The sequence below is a fragment of the Ptychodera flava genome, chromosome 4 (genome assembly GCF_041260155.1).
Source record: "Ptychodera flava strain L36383 chromosome 4, AS_Pfla_20210202, whole genome shotgun sequence".
Taxonomy (NCBI): Eukaryota; Metazoa; Hemichordata; class Enteropneusta; family Ptychoderidae; genus Ptychodera; species Ptychodera flava.
Window position 1 is genome coordinate 49864968 of NC_091931.1, and position 22610 is coordinate 49887577.

The 22610-nt window shown below is 37.9% G+C and overlaps 1 long non-coding RNA gene across 1 annotated transcript in view; it reads right to left on the reverse strand.

Annotated features, from left to right (window-relative positions):
- Positions 1-431: 431 nt before the first annotated feature.
- LOC139132081 (uncharacterized) overlaps positions 432-22610 on the reverse strand; it is a 66831-nt gene continuing 44652 nt past the window's right edge. The window contains exons 2-4 of the long non-coding RNA XR_011552255.1: positions 5392-5513; positions 2814-2890; positions 432-1231 (exon numbers count right to left, since the gene is read on the reverse strand). This is a non-coding gene — a long non-coding RNA (uncharacterized lncRNA). The remainder of the gene's footprint in view (positions 1232-2813; positions 2891-5391; positions 5514-22610) is intronic.

Genomic DNA, 22610 nt, shown 5'->3' on the forward strand with positions numbered 1-22610 from the left:
TACAAATATGCAAATTTGAACTTCAGTTATCCCTAAGAACCTGCAACTGAACTAGCAGTTCCTGAAAAGAAGATGAATGTTGATGGAACACAGAGGATGGAGGACTGAGGACAATCCACTTATCTGAATAAAGCTCTGTGTCATTGACAGCAGGCTAAACTCTCATTAATGAAGCAGTCTGTAAGAAGTGTTGTGCTTTAGGAGCAAAATTAGTGTGAAAGGAAGATATTGTATAGCACTGATTCTCACTACATGAAAGATGAAACACACATGCAAAGAAAATATCTGTAAAGGCATTTTTCCATCAAAAGTCCCAATACTCAACATCGTCAAACTCTAAGGTGATGTTGAACTTGTTCACCCATAATGCAACTAACATTATGTAACTTGACTCCCCCTGAAAAAGAACGCACGAAAGATGATACAGTTCAAATTGGTAAATAGGTGCTTTAATTAAAATATATAGAGATCTCTTGCATGTGATAAAAACAAATATGTTTGAATGAAATCTTATTTGAAATTCACAATGTTTGTGCTTGCAATTCAGTGAGAAGACTCAAAATCACCAACAAAGTATTGCTGTTTTTCTGTATTGCCCTTTGCATGATAAAAAATTAAACAGATAGCAGGCCATCACATAAACATTTCAGATCTTATCACATTTGAAGACAATTACTGGACATACGTGGGTCATGGTGCATGCACTTTCCTCAGTTCACCCATGCCAAAGTAATAGCTCCAGACATGAATATAATAATGGCTTGACAAATTTTGATAATATCAGAAAGAAAGTAACATTGCATATATGTATGCTCCGATACATTGTCCTTGTGTCAGGGATTAAAAAGCTATTTGTCAGAATTACATCATCCTATCAATTTTACTCCATTGTACATGTATGTATCATTTATATGAAGATGCAATCCACATGGGGGTTGGACTAATCATACCAGTGTGATAATTAATATGATCCTGCATTTGCATTGCCTAGGAGTAGTCTATAGTGATAGTGAAACTGTAGTCTCCTGTAATGTTTGCTTTCCTAATGCTATGGCTCAGCTTTCAACATGCCATTTCAGTTATTTCCAGTCCCTGTTGTACAAAACTCTTCCCTGCACTAGGTATTTTCAGCTTCAGACTTTGTTACTGTGACAAAAAGTGCCTGTCAATGGCTTCTTCCTCAGCCTTAGTCGGTGGTACTTTTCATCCATGAATGTAGCATGCTTCCTTCCTATGGAAAGGTAAGAAATGAGAAATTGAACAATTTAAAAATTAGAGACATGAGGACACTGAACTTTGATCATTGTTTGAAACTCTTTTCATGCTCAGGATGTCAGTTTGTTTAATCCTCTTTCTCCCAAGTGGTATTTATTTCTATGGTTTGTCTATGGAGCCTGTTAGAAAGAGGATTATATGGAGTCAAGATACTGCCAGGCATCAAAATTAGTGTTGTTCAATGATAGCCTACACTTGAGTACAGCCTCACATTGTCTAATATTCACCCCATGATAATTCCTTCCAAAGCCCTCCCAAAAAGTAAAGTCAATGGCATAAGTCTTCCAAAGGAACCGATTTTAAAGATCCCATTCAAAGCAAACAATCACACAGATATACCTTGTTAAAGCAAAGCAGTCTGTGGTACTGTCTCAGATTTTGAAGCAGGGGGTTGAATGGAGGGAAATCACTTGCTTAACTGATATAGTTTCTATGGAATTTAACTTGAATAATGCAATACAGTATAGATAAAAGCTACATTTAGCATCCACTACATCCTAACTAAAAGGCCACTTTGAGACTGGTTTGATTAGCTGTAATACATAAACTACACATTTGTATAGACATCACAAAAACACACATCATTAGACAGTCTTAATTTAAGTTTAATTAAAGGGACAGTACACCTGTTACTTTTCTGATTTAAAAAAATATTTTGTTTTTGTACCAACTAAACTATCTTTTCTTCTCCCTTGAAATGTCAAGTTTTCACCTAATCAAAGTGCACTGTAAATTTTGGTGTGGACTAAAATTAATTTGCTAACAATCACAATTTCATATATGATATGCTCACAAGTTAAACACTGGACATGCAACATGCTTTTCTCAATAGAAAAAGACAGTGCAGTTGGTACAATTGAGAACAAAATTAATAACAAAATCATCAAAACTTACAGCTACTGTTCTGAGGGAACAAACAGAGTGTCTGACATTTGTTCTGAATAGATAGGTTGCAGTCAACTCAGATTGTATAGTTTGTTTTGAAAAATTGTCAATATAAAAAAGGTTTCACTGAATTTCCCTGGATACCACAGTATCTGGTTTTGATGATATGAATATATGCAACCTATTTATACACATATCTAATGGAACCCGGATGTGACAGGATCAGACTCAGAGATGGTGGAGATCTTTTCACAAAAGCAGTTTGAAAGGACAGGATAAGGTCAAGAAGAGGTATTACTGCAGAAAACTTGGGAAGGAAAATAAAATTCCACAGTTTAATATCATCATTACTTCACGTCAGTGCCACATCCAAGCTGCCATGAGTGAGAGGAACAAAGAAACCCTATCAATGATAATTCATCCCTCTAGTGTGTATAAATGAGGTCTATATCTAGAAACATACTGACTGGTTGTAGGCCCTAATGACTGAAAGTTACTAAAATAATATCCCCTTAACTTAAAAATTAAAGGAAATTATTTAATTTCAGGTAACTCACAACTTAACAGGCAAACACATGTACATGTACTGTGTTGTCCTTACAACCACTCAGTACACTGGCAAGGTGTCAGCATGTCATTAACAATTCACTGACCAGTTTTATATGGCTTCTCTTTCTTATTTCCAGAAGAACATGGTGCTTTCTTTCCCTTTGCATCTTTTCCCTTGAAGCTGAGGGAAAAAAAGCATACATCATGTATAAATCATTTAGCAAACCTAAATATTTTACCTGGCAGTCAGTTAGTCCCCCGGCGAAAAGTCAACTGTGGTGTACCATGGTCAACAAGGTATTTGATGGTTTTTGATGTTTAACCATGAACTACCATGGTTGGCCATGATATGAGACCACAGTAGGCATTCCAATACTATGGTCTATCACAGTTGACCACGGTCTATCATGGCTGACCTGTTTATGGATATTGGCTACCATGGTTGACCATGGTTACCGATGGTCAACGATGGTTGACCATGATATTTGATGACTCATGGTAGTTTAATTTTGATGCCCAATTTTCTTGATGATCATATTGATAATAGTCTGTATGTATATACACTCCTATATTTACATAGTTGAGTCTCTTGACATCATTCACAGTTGTTAGAGAGAATTAATGTCGTTGCCCGTGAAGCTTAGACCAATTTGCTATATTCTTGTTCATGTCAGAAGACTGTGGACAAATATCGAGCTGAATTTCTTGGAATTATTGACATGGAGGGCATGAAAGCACTGCTGCAATTGCAGGAAGTTCAGACTATCTCAGTCTCACTCAATGTTTGCCCCGAAACATGATATCAACATAGGCAAGGTCATAGGTCCATTGTCATTGGACCTTTGACCCTTTACCATGATGTCACATGTCATAAAGCAATGCATTTGATTGGCTCATTTGAAGCAGCCATCTTCAGAATTCACTTCAAACGGATTGTCTGTTCAGTGAACAACTGGAAAAGTCGCTGTGTTTTTAACATGAATTTTGGGAGAAATTTTGGATATTTTTGCTCATCGAACATTCAGGGAAACACTCAGAAGATGTTGGAGGATGATCTTTGATAGAATCTGAAGGGCTTGGCTGTTATTGCAGTGGACACTATAATGGAGGCTAAGTTTGCTGATCCCCAAGCGAGTCTGTCAAGTTATAATGACACCAGTCAGGATCACTGGTGTTTTGCAGAGTTTTGGTGAGGTTTATACCAAGATTTTTTCTGTTCGGACAATTTTCAACCCAAGGTTTTGATTCAAAAACCATCAAATACCATTGGTCGGTAATCATGGTTGACCAAGGTTAATAACATGGTCAACCACGTTTGATGCCCATGGTCAACCATGGTTAACCATGGTTAACTACCTTGGTTTACCGTGGTTGACCATGGTTGGTGACCATGGACAACCATAGTAATTTGTGCCATTTAACAAACATGGTCGACCGTGAACTACCAAGGTTGACCATGGTCATATGACCATGAACTAACATGTTAGTCCATGTTAGACCACCGACACTTTCGCCGGGGACTGAATCTTCATCTTTGAAATGCAGAATGTCTGTATTTGACATTGCAGAAGAAGAGATAACTTATGAGCACTACTCAATCACGATTTGGAAATACTGCCACACAGTATCACTTTCCCACCTGCACAGTCAGTAAAAAGCAGTATTGAGCCAAAACTATATGTATTTTCAACCACTTGGCTTTATATGTTGTAACAGCTTTAGTCTAAAAATCATGTGTACAGTATCTCTGTCTTCAGGGACCTTCAAAATCTTCAAGTCTATGTTAAAATGCAACGTATGTGACATGTTTTGCTTCACAAGTTTTACTACCTTTTATATAAAAAGAACAATTAACAAGGAGAATATTCCCAAATCATGATAGTTGAGAAAGAAGGCTAAAAATGAGAAGCTTTTAAACAAGGTAACTTTCATTCTCATATTTCAAATGACTTTGAATGGGAGATGTGATCTATTTACAATGCCAAATTTCTTTCAGTTAAAACACTCTAGACTGTAATGAAGTCTGATCTTCCAGTCCATCAATTTCATGTTCTGTGAGTACCATGCCCCCAAGAAATTTGCAAGATGCAAGAACAAGAGCATGTGCAGCATTCTGAGACAGTTGATGAATCCCAAGGCACCAGGAAAAAGTTTATTTACAAAACATGCACAGGCTATAATGTTTGCATTTTTCTTGGCGATTGATAGTTTGAGCTGCATGAATATGGCACAGCTCCTGATATTTTAGGAGGGAGGTTGATGCAGTTGGTCTATATTAATAAGTTCGATGATGAGAAACCAACTCCGTTTTTGGCCTAAAAGATTGAAAAGCAAACAAAGTGATACTTTGGAATGAAATTTATGTACAGTATAGTTCATCATGTGAGTGTTTGATGTTGATCACATCTTGTTTATCTTTCTTGAAGTGATCTGATTGGTTGATATGCAAATGAGCCATTGGTTATTTGAGTCCACAACTGCAGAAGTGCCTTTGCTCAACTACGACAAAACAAGGAAGTAACAACAACAAATGCATAAAATGGTCATATTTATTCCTATATGTACACTCTATACTGTTGCGAAGTATTTGTACCATGATAACATGACTTCTAGATGCATGATACTATCTGAGTCTATCTGGCATATAAATATACTGCATTAGGAAAATTATTCAGAACTTACAATATCACTTTTATGATCAACATCCTTGGGACAGAAATTCATGACAGCGACCTCAGGACTGGGATCCATGGTAGTGTCCTAGGACAGGTATCCATGACAACATCTTCACCCAACTCCTATAGCTTTAAAAGAACAAATCATATACACACCGCAGTGAGTTCAAAATGAAGCTAAGGGACTGGTCAGTTTCTTCAGCCTGGGGGGGGGGCGGTGGATTCATGGGGGGGTCACCCTGTTTTTGACTTTGGTGATAGGGGGGTCACCATGTTTTTGAAATGCCCAATAGGGGGGGTCAGTGTGTTTTTGAATTTTGACACAGGCTCATCATTGCCTAAAATGCTAGTGTCAGCCACAAAATTCATCATTCAGTATTTTTCAGCGCGCCCTTCGGGCGCGTAACTTTAATAATCAGTCATATTTTTCAGCACGCCCAACTTTAACATATCAAGCATACATACATCAGAGATATCTGTATGTTCAATATTTTTCAGCGTGCTCTTCAAGCTCATTACTTTAATATATCATACATCTTTCAGCATGCCCTTCAGGTGCATGACTTTAATATACAAGGCATATATATCAGAGATATCAGGATGTTTCATATTTTTGGCGCGCCCTTCGGGCGCCATACTTTCAGAGATATCTTGATGTTTGCTAAGTGAAAGTGTACCATTATGAAATCTGCATTTCATATGAAAAGGATGACAAATTCCTGATACTTTTCTGTTCTCTCTGTGAGAATTCAGTATGAGAAAGCAACATGCACAAATATTTCACAATATATATTTGATACAGTGACTTATTTTAGAGATAGAAAAATGACAAGATATCTTTCCTTCTCATTGATGCAATTATTTTCCTTTGTTTCATAGGTTTTCTGTAGCAAGATGCTTTTTTATGAACAAAATAACAGTTAAAAAAGGCAGTTTTTGTCATTATTAGCTGTGCTTTTATGGTTTCAATGTTACACAAGAAAAGGTCCTCTAAGGCACTGTACACATCAGATTTGGCTAAAAAAGCTCTCTATGGCTCCTCAGTAGATTTAATTGGATGGTTGGCAAGTCTTAACACCCATCAAAGTTTTTGATTCACTGCTTTTTCCCCTTTGATATTAATGATTGACATCCATTTCTGTACAACAGTTCAGGACATCTGGTTAAGCAGAGAAAGTGTGAAATACATTCACAGCTCATTCAAAATACAGCTCATTCAAAATGTACTGTATTTAAACTTTAAGATTGACACTTTGAAATTTCTATCTTACAACTGACATGTCAACAATTTCACTAAACATAGAATGACTTTTAAAATATAAATATATGTAAAATGTAAATATATATATATATATATATATATATATATATATATATATATATATATATATATATATATATATATATATATATATATAAATTTATGTCCATCTTTTGTTTTACCTTTGTCGCGCCCTGGGGGGGGGGTTCACCCTGTTTTAGAAATTTGGAATAGGGGGGTCACCCTGTTTTCAAAATTTGGAATAGGGGGGTCAGCCACTTTTTGACGTCGGCAAAAAATAATCCACCGCCCCCCCCCCCCCCGGCCGAAGAAACTGACCAGTCCCTAATGACTCTGAGTCTTGATCACCACTTCTACAACCTTGGCACTTTTCCCCCATGATTCAAAATAAATCAAACTGATGAAGCCCTTAACTGCAACTTCTGTGACTAATTTTACCCGTTTTTGTAAAAAATCATGGGAGTTATAAATGGCGAAAATGGCTTTCCCATATTATAGCGACCCAGAAGTTAGCACACATGTGAAAACCAGCCTTGGTAAACTTCCCCTTTAAATAGCACAGACTGCAATTTTTAAAATTTCATCAAACTTACAGCTACTGGACCCCATTAAAAGTGTATAAAATTGTATTTTATAATCAGAGTTCTCCACAGGCCCATTAAATGTGGCAGCTAGCTGAGTGTTAGAATTACCCTCTTACAAAACATGTAACAAAATAAGGAAGGCCACTTCGGAATGTGACTTTTCTTTCAACTCTGTATTTTTGCGGTAGTTTTTGAAGGATTAAACAGTTCAATACTTATCATTGTCAATACTCTTACAAAGTGTTTCAATTTCAAAGAATTTTTTTTCTAGAAAACTGACCGGCTTCATGCTACATGTAACTTCACTTGATACTAAGTGAAGTTCCATGTATTTACAAAGTTGTTATTCTCGATTGCTTTTTGAGAGTGTATTCATCATGTGATCATCATGTCTACTGCGTAGAGTGACATATTTAGGAAAGTTGTGACAGGTACTCAAATTTTAGGCAAATAGTATGCTAATGTTATGCTAAATACGGAAATGAGGCAGCACAATTTTTCAATCCAATCGTGGAGACCATTGATGTTGCGATTTACAAGATTTATTATATAAATATGTAAACAGAATTGCGTACCCAATATGTCAGAGAATTTCCGTCTTGATGTTAAGAAGAGGACGGTTTCATTGATTTGTGAATACAGACTTGAGGGCGGGGCAGAATTTGAGAAAAAAAGGGATGGGAGGGTCTCCTTTGGCAATGTCATGTATACCAATTAACCCCCAACCCACCTGCTCATAGTTACTGAAGTCTCTCTCAGTTGAGTTTGGTACAAGAAACATAGCTTTTGATTGTTATTGGGAATTAAAACATACCATGAGCATTAACACACTGAAATCTTGAAAATGTTTTGATAGTACAGCATGCCAGGAAATGAAGATTGTTCATGCTTCCATGTCGATTTATTCTCAGCAAAGTCAGCCACACGTCTGAATTAAATTCTGAGTGAATCGCAAACCATAAGACATGGGAACTTGGTACAATGATGATTATGAAACATAAATTAGGCTTACCCCTTCAGCATGGCCGACTTTCTGATTAATTTTTTTTCAAAGGATATGCTCGATAAACATAAATTATTGCTCGTGAACTTTATATTTATTTGCCAAGATTTAGTTTCAAACTCCCAAGAATACTATAATATTAACATATAATGTTTTAATAAAATCTCTTTCACCCAGGCCCATAGAAAAACTTCAAATATATTATATGTAGACAAAGAGGAAATATATAGGGGAAAGAGCATTCCTTAAGATACTTAAAAATACAACAATTATTGAATGTTTGGACTGGCCCAGGTATTCTAAGCTGGATTCGAATGCACAGTCAAAGGCAATGTGATGCCAATGGTAAAGGTTTACATTCACTGGGTAAAGGGCTGAACGAATAGCGAAGAATCAAGCGACAACTGAACAAAAGAAGAGTGAGCTCTGTCTCCAAAAATCTCCAGATTTCCGGTGGAAGCGCATGTTGGACATGGCCCAGACGCGCACCGTTTGCGCTTCCACTTAAAGATTGGAAATTTTTTGAGACAGAGCTCATAATATTAGCTGCAGTAGGACTCGGAGTAAGTCACCTCGACTCCTGTCCGTTTCGACCCCAATATTTCACACTCTCTTGTTGTGCTAACCTCTACATTGTCATATCTTTCTTGTTTCATGACGTTTTACTGAATATATAATGCATCTTTCCTGGGAAAATTGGCTTCTAAACAAACAATTTAGCTGTTTCGATACACAAAATGCGGAGACACTTTTACAACAAGCGCAGCGCGCAGACTGTTCATAGTTTTTGGCGACTTTGATGGACCCGCCTAGCCCTACATACAATGCTGTATGTTCCCAGAGTATATGGGGAGGCCGTATAATGCCAGGAACACACAGGGCTAGGACACCAGCCGGTAACCAGAGAGGTCTGCCAGTTACGAGCTTGGCCAGTGCCGACCAACTCGGCCAGTGGGAGAGGTCTACCACTAACATTGCGTACATTTTCTCTTCACAGTCAACAGATGCTTTATTCGCATGCCAATTTTAGTTTGTTTATGTTATTTTGTTGACATTCAGTAAACAACGAGAACGTCTGACGTTCCACTCTGAAAAACACACTGGTCGACCTCACCTTTCAGCAGATCGCGGGTAGGGAGTATGATCCAAAGGTATAAATTGGTAGTAACAATGACTTAATCATTGATCGTTGGATGAATAACGTTTTATGCTATGGTTTGACAGTAGTAAATTGTAGGTTCAAAGAAGTAGTTAGATAAATATGGATTTTCAGACGAAAATAACAAATTTTATTCAAAAATAACTACAGGGAATCCCCTCTTACATGCATGTGTGGAAGAGGGGAGTCCCCACTAAGTCAGATGGGTAATCCCCGAAGGGGTAATCCCCCTTACGCGTTTGCGCATGCGTGGAAGAGGCCCCTGAGTCACTACTATTTACAGATGACCCAGAACATGTCGCTACATGTCAGTACAGTAACATAGCAACCCGGACGGACCACTGAGCTGGTAGTGGAGAAACTTGTTCTGTCTGACCTAAACACACAACATGTATAAACACGTTCCGAAGGTGTATGGGAAATTCCATGTGCAGTCTATATAAAGAAGCTTTTACCTCATGTTGTCAGTCCGGCCGGCCGGTCGACAGAAGCAGAACCGGAGTCCAGCTGATGTGAATTTTTTTCCTACTGCATAACTGAGGTCTGAATTTCCAGTAGGTTTTTCTGAACTCGGAGTTCCTATCAGTACGAACTTGTTCACCCGATAGATAAAATTTTAGAAATTTCCTCTGAACTTAAAATGTGGCGGAAGACCATTACTTCAAACAAAATGAGTCGTTTTAGATAAATAACACTGATATCTAAAGTATTCACACTTTTATCTTTACGTACAAATGTAGTTCCAGAGTCGGGGAGGGATTCTACTCTATTCCCTCCAACAAAACATTCAATACTCATTTCCCTCCTCGGTCTTTATCAATATTTATGATAATATCACAAGTTGTTCTGTTATCTGTTTTCATAGCGTAATATCCAACCAAATCATCAAACTCGTCTCCTGTAGCTAACTTTACACATCTAATGAGAACTGTACCATGTTGAAGTATTTTCATATTATCAGTCATCTGTTGATTTACTGTCTGTAAAGTTAATTCAGCTGCCTCATCACCGTCACTTTTCAACCCAGTTTCTTTAAAGTTGTGTCCCAAAATAATCTTACTGGAACTCCGCTAGCTGTATATGAACAATAATTCTCCCCATTATTTATCCACCTTCGCAGTGTATTATCTGCCTTCATTATTGTATTAAGAGGACTAATTTTAAGGTGAATCGGTATACCAAGAAGTGCAATGTATGGATTCTTAGGAGTAAGCCAACGACGAAAATCTAACAACTTATATTTGTTAACATTGCTATCGAAATAAATAACATTTGGAGTTCCTGGCAGTTCAGTAACTCCACCTCTAATTTCACTATCCAATATATCTAAGATGTTATGCGGTACATTATAAGGCATGAATTTCTGACTATCCGAATCCCATGTCAGAGCAAAAGGAGTAGGATCATTTGAAGCCTTTGTGGCGTCAATTATGAACTCATCGATGTCTTTAAGTTCGGAAAATTCTACAGCATGCTCGTGCGTTTGCACCGCGGCAGAGGTTAAGACAAAAGTTTCTCGCGGTCCTTATAATAAAGGATGTAATCCTTATTATGATTACCTGCTATCTTAGTATTATTGTTAACTTTAACATCACTCAGATCTTCGAGCTCGAGATTTTGTACGTGAATTGCACCTAGACCGAAGTTACTTGGACAGACATACTCCGTAGGGACCTATATACAGTGAAAATAAATAATACCTTGTAATATACAATACACATCATGGCTTCAGCTATAGGAATGACAGTTCTCGGTGCTGTATTAAATGCAACGGCATTCACAGGAGGAAATATTATCGGACAAAAGCTTAGCGGGAATGGTGACGCTCTTATTGAAGAGAGGGTCCGACATGATAAAGCATTAGAAAAATTGAACATGATCGTAACGTCTGGTCAGAAAAAGATTACTACAGGCTGACTGGGAAACAGAAAATCAAGCAAAGGACGCGCATGCTGCAGTTGAATTAAGAGATACAGATGCAGAAATCCTGGAAGAAGCAGAAGCAGTGGCCAACTCTGCGTCAGGGCCAGCGCAAGCGTTAGCGCAATTCTCAGATTATTACCAGCCCAGTCCTGAGCAAAAGAAATATGAAATGATTTATATTGCTGGAGGATTGGTTGTGGGATGGTTTATGTTACACCGGCAGGGCGCTACGCTGATAGGGTTAGCTACAGCAATTCAATACAAAAGCTAGTTGGCCACTTATTGAAATTAACTATGTTTCCATCCTGATCAGTTATCCAAATACGCATTAAACTCATGTAATCTGAGCCTTTTCTCAATGGCGTGGAAATTGCGCCCCCGTTTTTAAAATCATAGGTGACCTTTTCACTTATTTCTTTTGTATCCTGAACGGGAAGTATTTGTAAACAGTCCGATACTTTCCCCTGTATGTATCCTCCGACGCCAGAGCCAAATGAAACATAATTTCCAGTAACGTCTACGACATCTGAATGAACCACGTATTTAGTGACTGTTAAGAAATCTGCTCGACCTGGACTCATAGTACTTTTTGACACGGGGTTGTCATCTCCTCTATCTGAAAAGCCGACGACGTTGGCGAAGCTACCTGTGGCATTGAAATAGACTTTAACATTTCTAGCCAGTGTTAGATAAACGCGGTTTGTGGGCAGATGTTTTTCGAAATTGATTTTTGGCTGCATCCCTATCGCTTTATTGAGGGTATCAATATTGTAGTTACCCGGACGTATTGATTTTGTCGTCTTATTTTTTGGGTCGTTTCCTTCTTGATATTTTAGTACATTATTCGACACCGTTATGTTATGCCATGAATTATATAGTCCACACTGTAAAAGTCTTATTTTAGTAAACTGTGTCATGTCAATTGAAGGGTTGAAATTAACAGTAACTGGTTCACCTGTTTTGCTGTCGATCCAAATGATCATCGTTGTATGTTGTATATACATTACAAAGTATAAGGTTCTGCAGGAATAATATTTTTCTGTTCAAGGACATCTTTTGTTGCAACCGCGGCAGCAGTCGCACCACCTAATTTTGCCAATCGAGAGAAATTTGGACGACTTGGATCGCCCATTTTCTATTTTAGAAATTTGCTAGAGATCATGAGATATCCCATCGCTAGTCCTGCGATGACAATACCATCATACATTGTGTTTACAACTGTTTTAGTATCCATGATTGCTGACAAGTATATAAAATAGAAAAATAAAATAATTACGGAGTTAATCCATCTCATACAATGTAGAGGAGCTGGGTTCCCCTATCGGAACCGTTCTGGTAGGGGTTCTGGAGGGAGCCGCTACGGGCTCTGTTTTTTTCGCTTTCTGATTTTGCTCATCTTTCCGAACTGGACAAATATGCCGAGCACGTCCCAATATAGCCCTAATGCAGTCAATGAAACTCCAACAATTCCTAAAACAAGATAACATTTATTATACCAGCTATCGCGTGAGCCATCACAATGTTCTTTCGTCGTAGGCGGTACGTCCCGAAAGGGGTCTATACAGTTTGCTTCAGCCATGCTCACGGCATTAATCATTGCTTTTTGTTTCCTCTCCTTGTTTTGCCTGTTCCATTCCGCTAATCTCTTCCCGGCTTCCACTCTCCCTGGATGCTTAGTCGGTAACGTAATTTTCTCTATATTGCGCTCTGTTCCGGTAGGGTTCCGGAGGGTAGGAGGTCTCGTTGTTGTGACGGAGTCGGCGGGGCCCCTGGCGGAGCCGTTTGCTGAGTTGGTGCTTGCGAAGTTGAATCCATTAATTTCGGGTATTATATTACGCCGATATTTTTAAAATTTAAATGTTTACCCGTAATTAAACCGGTGGAAAGTACAGCAAGTATGGGCCCCCATGTGTAGGCTATCCGTCCTGATAATCGTTTTATTTCACTGTTTAGTATAAAATCCTTTTTAAGATCAGTGGCATAGTTTGTTCGATCATCGATTGGAACTACCTGACTGATTGCGCGGGCTCCTAGATCTATGAAACTTTGAGTGATATTATCACTTATAAGAGAACTGTATTTCGCTTCGTACATTTTGAAGGCTTTAATTACAGTCTCTTCTTTCCACGTTTCTACGTCAGTAACTGAAATCTCCTTGCCAAAAAATAACTTACTTTGACCACTTGCGATGACACAGAGTATTTTTTCACGTTTCGTCTCTATTATGGATCGAGCGTCCGAAGGCACCGAAGGTAGTGCCGCTGTCGTATTTGCCGCTGCCGATGTCTTTATTAAATTCTCCATTGTTTGCAGTATGTTATCTATTCTTAGTAAAAAATAAAAATTCGTTTAAACCTGATCCGAAATATAGTATTAACATGGTCTGGAATATGACGAGAAAATATAGAAAATCCTCCTCCATTAAAATCTATCTGTATATAGAAACACGAATAATGAGTACAGACTTATTCCCAGTTGCTTTTCAATTGAATAAGACGAGCGTACCGACAGTACAGCATGCTGATATTCCTTCCAAACCTAACGGGGAGTAAAACCTATTCTCATGGACTTGGAAATTATGTAACGCCGACAGATAAATTTACTTTCCATCCAAGGGATGTGTTCAAAGATAACGTAATCACTCATCGATCAGCGAAAGAAAGTAATATATGGCTGGGCGGCCCGCACATGAAATATTGGGACCAGCAATTAAATTTCGCTGTATGGTGCAGCATGACTGGTTGTGGTATATCATTCGCCCATCTCTTCGGTTCCGAAGGGAAATTTCCGCCACAAATACGATCATTCTGCCGTTTCCATGTATATTTTACAATACGTAGGATCCTTCATGAAAAGGGTGTTGCACTTCCAGACGACACTGTATTCAAAGAGGTCAACAATCCATACAATCTCGTCCAATATGAACTTCTATGTACAGAATTTGGAAATATAAGCCCAACGAAGTCCGACTTTCGATATCGAAAAGGCCAAAATAAAGGTCTTGGTTATGGTTATGAATATTATACTAATCATGGGCCTGTTCGTCAGCCTTCTGCTGTATACAATGGTCACGACTTTTTCCTCTCCGCCGACGGAGGCGTTTTCTATACACATACAATTTTTGGAAAGAAAAAACATGTACTGCCCGACAAAGACTGACCACATTATTATATCTTCCGAAATGATGGATCAGAGGGGCAATATAATAGTTTCATTCCTCTGACGGGAGATTCGGGTCTAACAAAGGCTGGCCTAGCCCGCCTGAATGAAAGCCTTGAAGCCTACGTATATTGCATACTCGGCGCACAAGCAAATATTCGTAGTACCATAGTGGGCGATACTGGCAGTGCAGAGCAAGTCCGAAAAGAATTCGGCGTTCTCCTCGAAGATGAAATTCGTAATACCGACAAAGTAATCAGTTATAGGCGATACCAAGACACAATAATGAATACTGGTGTCAAACTTGATATGGCAGTCTCACCCAATTTACTTCTCTTGCCGTCTAAAATGGTCATTCTTTCAGGCCCAGCAATCGCAGGTTATAATAATGAATTGCAATACGCAACAGAATCTATGGTCTTCGGGGTGAACGGTGATATAAACACGGAAGTTCGAGAAAGTGCTATACATGAGATGGAAGGGGAAGAGGATCCCGTGAAGTGGCAGGACGAGCCCCCCTTCGGAACCCTATGGTTACGGCTCCGGAGGGCCACCTCACAATGACACGAGTCAGATTCCCCTATCGCCTTCGGAACGGGAACGGAAGGCAGCAGCTGTGACCGGCGCAGACCCTATTCACGAATACGGCAAAATTGGTTTGTTATCTTTAGCAATATTCATTACATTTATGTACAGTATATAGATCCGATGTATGCAACTGTACCATTCAACATGATTATAACTGGAACGACAAATTTGGGTAAAACTGAATATGTAATGGATCTCCTCACCGGTCCGTACTTAGGGAAATTTAACTAGAGACGTAGTTTTCATTTGTCCGACATTCATGAACAATAAAACGTATAATAAAAGATTCATTTTCACTGATGACCACGTGTTTGTGTTTCCGGTCGGACTCGATGCTGTGGATGATACACCAGCCTTCGTGCATAAGGAATTGGCTGGCACGAACACTTTTTATAATAATCCTCGACGACTGCGCCTCATCCAAAGATATGAAGAAGCGCAGTGACGTTTTAGTCAAACTTGGTTTCAGCGCAAGACACGACGGATTATCTGTCTGGGTTCTGACTCAACAATATACTCGTATTAGTAAACCATTTAGGGAAAACATACAGATGTTAGTACTTTTTACACACCCAGCAAGACAGACAACAAGACTATTATAAAAGAATATGGAATGGAGGTGTCAGAACGGGAGGTCACGGACCTAATCAGCAATTAAAAAATACACCATTCAGTAAACTAGTATTTCATTTACGGCATCCGTACGACATACAATTTTTCATTTAATATAGCTAATCATGGAAGGCAACACCGAAGGTACTCTTAGAGAATTATATTACAACCCGAAAACTGGTTTTGGAGGTGTACAAAAATTATATGACGCAGCACGCGCCAGCGGACTCCACGTTACTAAGAAAGAGGTGCAGGAGTGGTTAAAAACTCAGCTAACTTATAATCTACATAAACCGGTACCTCGTACTCGTGGCGCGTTCCGAAGGGGCCGGCGCGTTTTCGTAACATCGATAGACGAGTTTTGGCAGGCTGATCTCGTGGAATTCCCTTCACCATTCGCAAAAGAGAATCGTAACATTCGATACATGCTAACAGTAATCGATGTACTCAGTAAATATGCATGGGCCAGGCCGATACAGTCAAAAACGGCTGAACACACGTTACAGGCGCTACAAGACATAATTAAGAAATCCGGGAGGCAACCCGACAAACTTCAGACAGATGAGGGGCGGGAATTTACTAATCGAAAAATGCAGAAATGGTTGGAGGAGGCGGGAATTCACTGGTTTCACACCTACAGTGACAAAAAAGCTAGCGTCGTTGAACGTTTTAATCGGACCCTCAAGACGATGATGTGGAAATACTTTACATACAGACAGACACGTTCCTGGCTCCCCATTCTACCACAACTTCTCGAGAATTACAACAACACTGTACACGGAAGTATCAAAATGAAACCCGTCGACGTAACAGAGGACAACGATTGGCAGGCATTTTATACACTTTACCCTGAGTTGGCAGCCATGGGAGCTAATCCTGAATTCAAGCCGGGAGAACGGGTCCGAATTACAAAATACAAGACCACTTTCAAGAAAGGATATTTACCAAATTGGACAGAGGAGATTTTCGTAGTTTCAAAAGTGGTGTACGCAGCTGGCTTGGGAACGCCACCAGTTTACAAAATAAAAGATCTGAATGGAGAGGAAATACTCGGCACTTTCTATTCCGATGAACTGCAGAGTGCTGCTGGAGCCGACGAGGTGTACAGAGTAGAACGAATTTTGAAGACGAAAAAAATTAGAGGAAAGAAATATTATCTGATAAAATGGCGCGGTTATCCAGAAAGTTTCAATAGTTGGGAGCCAGAGGAAAATGTTATTAGAACTTCGTAAGTTCCTGTGCTGGTACTTGTCAAGTACTAACGTAAGTACTAACGTAAGTACTAACGTAAGTAATTACGAAAGTTATTCAATAAGTACCATGGAAGAAGTCTTAATTTCTTGAAAGCCGAAAGTGTCAGTTTACCACCCCGCTTCCAACCACCTGGCCAAGTATTTATCATGTACTGTCGTAAGTAATGTTCACTTATTGCATCTTTTTCGGCTGTATGTGGATGATGTGGTATCTCGGTTCCTGAACATATTAAGTTTGCAAGATCTTCAAAGCGACTTCTCATGTTGTTATGAGCTGTTCTTTCGAGTCCCCCTTTTTCAGCTTTATCTATAAGTTCTGGCTGAAGTATAATGTACACAACTGACATGAGCCATAGACAAGTAACTTTAAAGTCTTGCCCCTTCATCATATCAAGTGCCTGTAAGTCAAACGGAGCATTAAGAAGTTTGTTTAGGTTCTTGAGCGAGACTCGAGGTTGTTCTAGTTGTTCTTGGTTAGGTGGATAGTAAGCTTTTTCAAGTTCCTCCTTGCTGAAACCGTCTATTAAAAATCCCTGGCTGCCGCCGCTCCATGCAATTCCAAAGTCAAAAGCTCGTGGGAAATCTACTGGCCGACTGTCTCGGTATCATTGTTGGATTAAATATATTCTTGAGAACGTCAGGCGTAAGAGGATAACTAATGAAACTAATGATCAAACATGAAAGTCTGTAGTCGTTGCAAATTTCTAAGAAAGTCTGTTTGAACTCGTTATGAATCTCTTCTAGTTCTTTTAAGGCGGCTATTTCATATTGTCTGGCTCGAGTCAACACATTCTGCCTGCAATAATCCCAAGGCATATCTTTGAATATGATAATGAAACTATGTAAATGGTCAAATGCTCTAGAAACAATCTTTTTTTCTTCCGCTGCCACGGAAACGTGGGAACGGATTCTAGAAAAAGTTAGATGTTGAATTATGGAAGAGTCACAAATAATGTAGCGTTCCGAAGGGTCTTTCCCAGCCTGACATTGTAAACTAAGCGTATGTTCTATAAACTGATTCTGAAAATCGGCGATCGAAACTTTCCCATTATAAAAGTCGGCAATGTTGCTAGAAAAACTAGTGTCAAATTCTGGTACGTGAGCGCAGCCAAATTTACTGCATCGTAACTCTTACCACTTCCAGTTGGACCATTTATGAATATGTATGACATTTTGGTATACTATATCATAGAAAACATTTTTTAAAATTATTTTTCGTAAAGATATATGCGATAAGACAATGACAATCCTTTCTATTTCAGATGCAATAAAAATACTTGAAACCGGAGAAATTCGAATCAGTGACGGCAAACTCATATTTGACGAATTTTTGGTAGATCCTTTCATATACGTAGACAGTGAGCTAGAAGTAGTTTTCAACATCAGACCTAAATATGGTTCTAAAGATCCAGCTACATGCGATGAAATGTGTGTCCGTTGGCAACAAAGTCTTCAAAAGTTTACCGATCTGATAGTATTCCGTACCTTAGGTGAAAGTTTCGATGCAAGCACTGCTAAAAGTTATGCTGCAAGCCTGGCCGCTCACTCCAAGAATCCTATCGGATTTTACAATCCATCTAAAGTGTATCAGAAGCGAGGGAGCGGGGCACAGATAAAGTATTTTAAATTTCGGTTTAAAAGAGGGGCCGATTTCGCTACATGTATTGATATGGTTCAAGAAATTGACTGCGGTTTTAAAGCAGTGAGTCCATTACCAGCCAGAGAAAATCCTGCTATTGTACCTCGTAATATCCGGAAAGGTAGTAAGATAGAATTCTTAGCATTTAAACCGCGCTTAAATAAACGTGCTCTTTCTTTCACTGTTGAGAGGTTTATTTTGTGCTGCGCATAATAATCCAGAAATTCAAGATGCGGAAGAACTAGTCGACTTACAAAGATTAGGCGAGATATATAAACAAATAAATGCTGCCAAAAATATTATAGTGGATTTGATGACCCATTATAGAATAATTATTTTTTCTTTTAAAAAATTTTAGTATAGTATATAAGGACAGTTCCAATGGAGCCAGTCGTGAATGAATATAAGATAAGCCAATTGACCGATATACTTAAACTCGATTTAAATAGGGGGCTAGACACTCAGAATTACCTATACACTATTTATCGATCAGAGATAACAGATTCGGCGGGAAACATTTTCCTTATGGAAGATCCCTTTGATGGAGAACAGGGATAGATTTCAATGGTATCAGAGACATATTAATAAAGAAATGGAAGGCCGAATAGTCCGTGGGCTGGAGGGGCCCACCATGCACCCCCCCCCCACATCCCTACTCTTGGGTATTTTTTTTCTTTAGGACCTGCTGAACAAGAAAAAAGATGTTAACATTGGATATTTTGGGATGCACTACCTATCTGGGCTGGTTTTTGATTTGCATGTACCGCAAAAAATGGCGAAAAATGGGTAAGGGTAAGGGGTACTATATCCTCCCCTACATTGAGTAAACTAGCATGAAATAGCACAAACTATACATTTTTGGAAAGCTGAGATTCTACTCTTTATGAGGAACACCAACTTTAGCAAAATTAATTTGTGTACATAGAATAGGACGACTTTAAAATGAATTTTTTTGACAATTTTGAAATTTTTTACCCAAAATACCATGTAACAATTGTGATTTACTTGTTATTAAGCAAAATTTTGACAGCTTTTTGTGTTTGAATTATTTATTCCCACATATTAAACAAGAAAAAAAGTGTTAACATTAGATATTTAACTATACACTACTTCTCTTGAGTCAATTTTGAATTGTGTGTATCTGTATGGGGTGTGCAAAAGCTAGGGGTAGGGGTACAACATTCTTTCCTTGATGAAGTAAACTGGCTTGAAAAGCCATATACCTTATAGTTTTAGAAAGCTTAGATACTGGTCTTTCTAAAATGCATAAAGTTTTAGTAAAAAAATATGACGTCATAGAATTGGATAACTTTAAATCGATTTTTTCTGGTAATTCAGTATTTTTAACCGGAAGAAAATACGATACCTATTGTTTCCTCCTTATGAAGCAAATCAAACACATTTATGGATGTTATTTACTAATTGCAATGTGCTGAAGAAGAAAACAAATGTCAAAATTGGGTATTTACCATGCATTATTGTCTCTAGTCACTATAATAGCAAGTTTTGCTACATTGGTATATCGTGAATGGGCATTTTATTGTTATGCAATGAACTAATGCACAGCCTTAAAAAGAAGACTCGAAAACGTGCACACATAGTCATATTGCCATTTTCTCCTTCAAGTAAATAGATTATTGACGACTGTCTAATGTTATGATTTAATTTTATATATTTTTCTATAAATAATTTTGTTTAAGGCGTATTTGGAAAATTGTCTATACCTCCTTGTCTTACTTTATCTACAGCAAGCATTACTAACAATCTATTAGGCCGAGGCTAGAGGGGGGTCTACGTGCACCTCCCCCCTCACCCCACAGGATAACAAACCTGTAATTTTCAGAAGCCTTGGGATCCCTAGAATAAGAAATGGGATTTTAACAGACAAAATATAGGGACTCAATAGCTGTTACGGTCATGTTTTGAAGGGTACCACAAAATCACGATTTTGTGACCCACGTGGATTTTTGTCAAACCTGTCTTCTTGTACGTGATCTGCTGAGCTTACTGTTTAACATGACCTAGGTTATGAGGTATCATTAGAAAGGTGATTTATTCTTCTTGAAAATGGTATATAGCAATATGCAATATCTTCTATAGTTTTCATGAAATAGGGCAATACTTTACCCCTTACCCCAAAGTTTTATGTCACAAATTACTGTCAAAACTAATCTAAATTCCACCAATTATTTACCTATACATAATACAAAAGGCAATACTGTGTATTAACTTTGTGTCATTTGCTACAGGTACATGTTAGAAACTTGGAATAAACTTTTAACAGAAAAAATATTGGGATCCTGTAGCTGTAACAGTCATATTTTGAAGGGTACCGAAAAATCACAGTATTACTGACTCGCATTCGTTTTTGTTAAACCTGTCTTCTTGTAAGTCTTCTGCTGAGCTTATTTTGAACATAACGAGGCCAATGGGGTACCATTAGAAAGTTAATTTACTCTTCTTTAAAATGATATGTTGCAATATGCAATATCTTCTATAGTTTTCATGAAATAAGATCAAAACTTACCCCATACGCCAACGTTTTATGTCACAAATTAACATCAAAACTAATCTCAAATTCTACAAATTATTTTCCTAGACACATTACAAAAGGCAATTCTTTGTATAAAATATATTTTATTTGGTACAGGGACATGTCAAAAATATGAGTTAGACTTTAAAGAGACAAAATATTGGTATTGAATGACTGTTACTGGCATGTTTTGAAGGGTACCTTGAAGTCAGAGTATTACCGACTCACATATGTTTTTGTTAAATGTGTCGTCTTGTAAGTTTTCTGCTGAGCTTACTTTTTACCATAGCCTAGATTATGGGCTGCCATTGGAAAGACAATTTATTTGGCTTTAAAATGACATATTGTAATATGCAATATCTTCTATAGTTTTTATTCAATAGGACCAAACCGTACCCCAGACCCCAAAGTTTTATGTCACAAATTACTGTCAAAACTAATCTTAAATTCTACCAATTATTTACCTAGACATTATACAAAGGGCAATGCTTTGTATCAAATTTGTTTTATTTGATACAGGTAAATGTTAGTAACTTGAAATAAACTTTTAACAGAAAAATATCCAGATGCTGTAGCTGTAACAGTCATATTTTGAATGGTACTGCAAAATCACAGTACTGCCAACTCGCATACATTTTTGTTAAACCTGTCTTCTTGTAAGTCTTCTACTGAGCATACTTTTTAACATAATGTAGCAAGCTGGGCATCATTAGAAAGGTAATCTACTCTTCTTTAAAATAATATATTGCAATATGCAATATCTTTTATAGTTTTCATGAAATAGGACCACAACTTACCCCATACCCCAAAGTTTTATATTCCAAATTACCGTCAAAACTAATCTCAAATTCTGACAACTATTGACCGGGAGATAATATAAAGGGCAATGATTTGTATTAAATTTAGTATATTTGCTTTAGGTTCATGTTAGAAACTTGAAACGAACTTTTAACAGAAAAAATATTGTGAAGCTGTAGCTGTAACAGTCATATTTTGAAGGGTACCACAAACTCACAGTATTGCCAACTCGCATACGTTTGGTTAAACCGGTCTTATTATAAGTCATCTGCTGAGCCTATTTTTTAACATAACCCGGCTATTGAGGTATCTTTAGAAAGGTAATTTTTTCTTCTTTGATATGACATATTGTGATATATAATATCTTCTTAAGTATTCAGGAAATAAGACCAAAACTTACCCAACACCCCTAAGTTTATATTGCAAATTACTATCACTACTAATCTCAAATTCTACCAAACTTTTACCTAGACATACTACAAAAGGCAATGATTTGTATGAAATCTGTTTTATTTGCTACAGAGACATGTTACAAATATTAGAAAGACTTTTAACAGACAAAATATTGGGAATGAATGGTTGTTGCTGTCATGTTTTGAAGGGTACTGTAAAGTCTCAGTCTTGCCCACTCGTTTGTGTTTTTGTTAAATGTGTCATCTTGTAAGTCATCTGCTGAGCTTACTTTTTACTCTA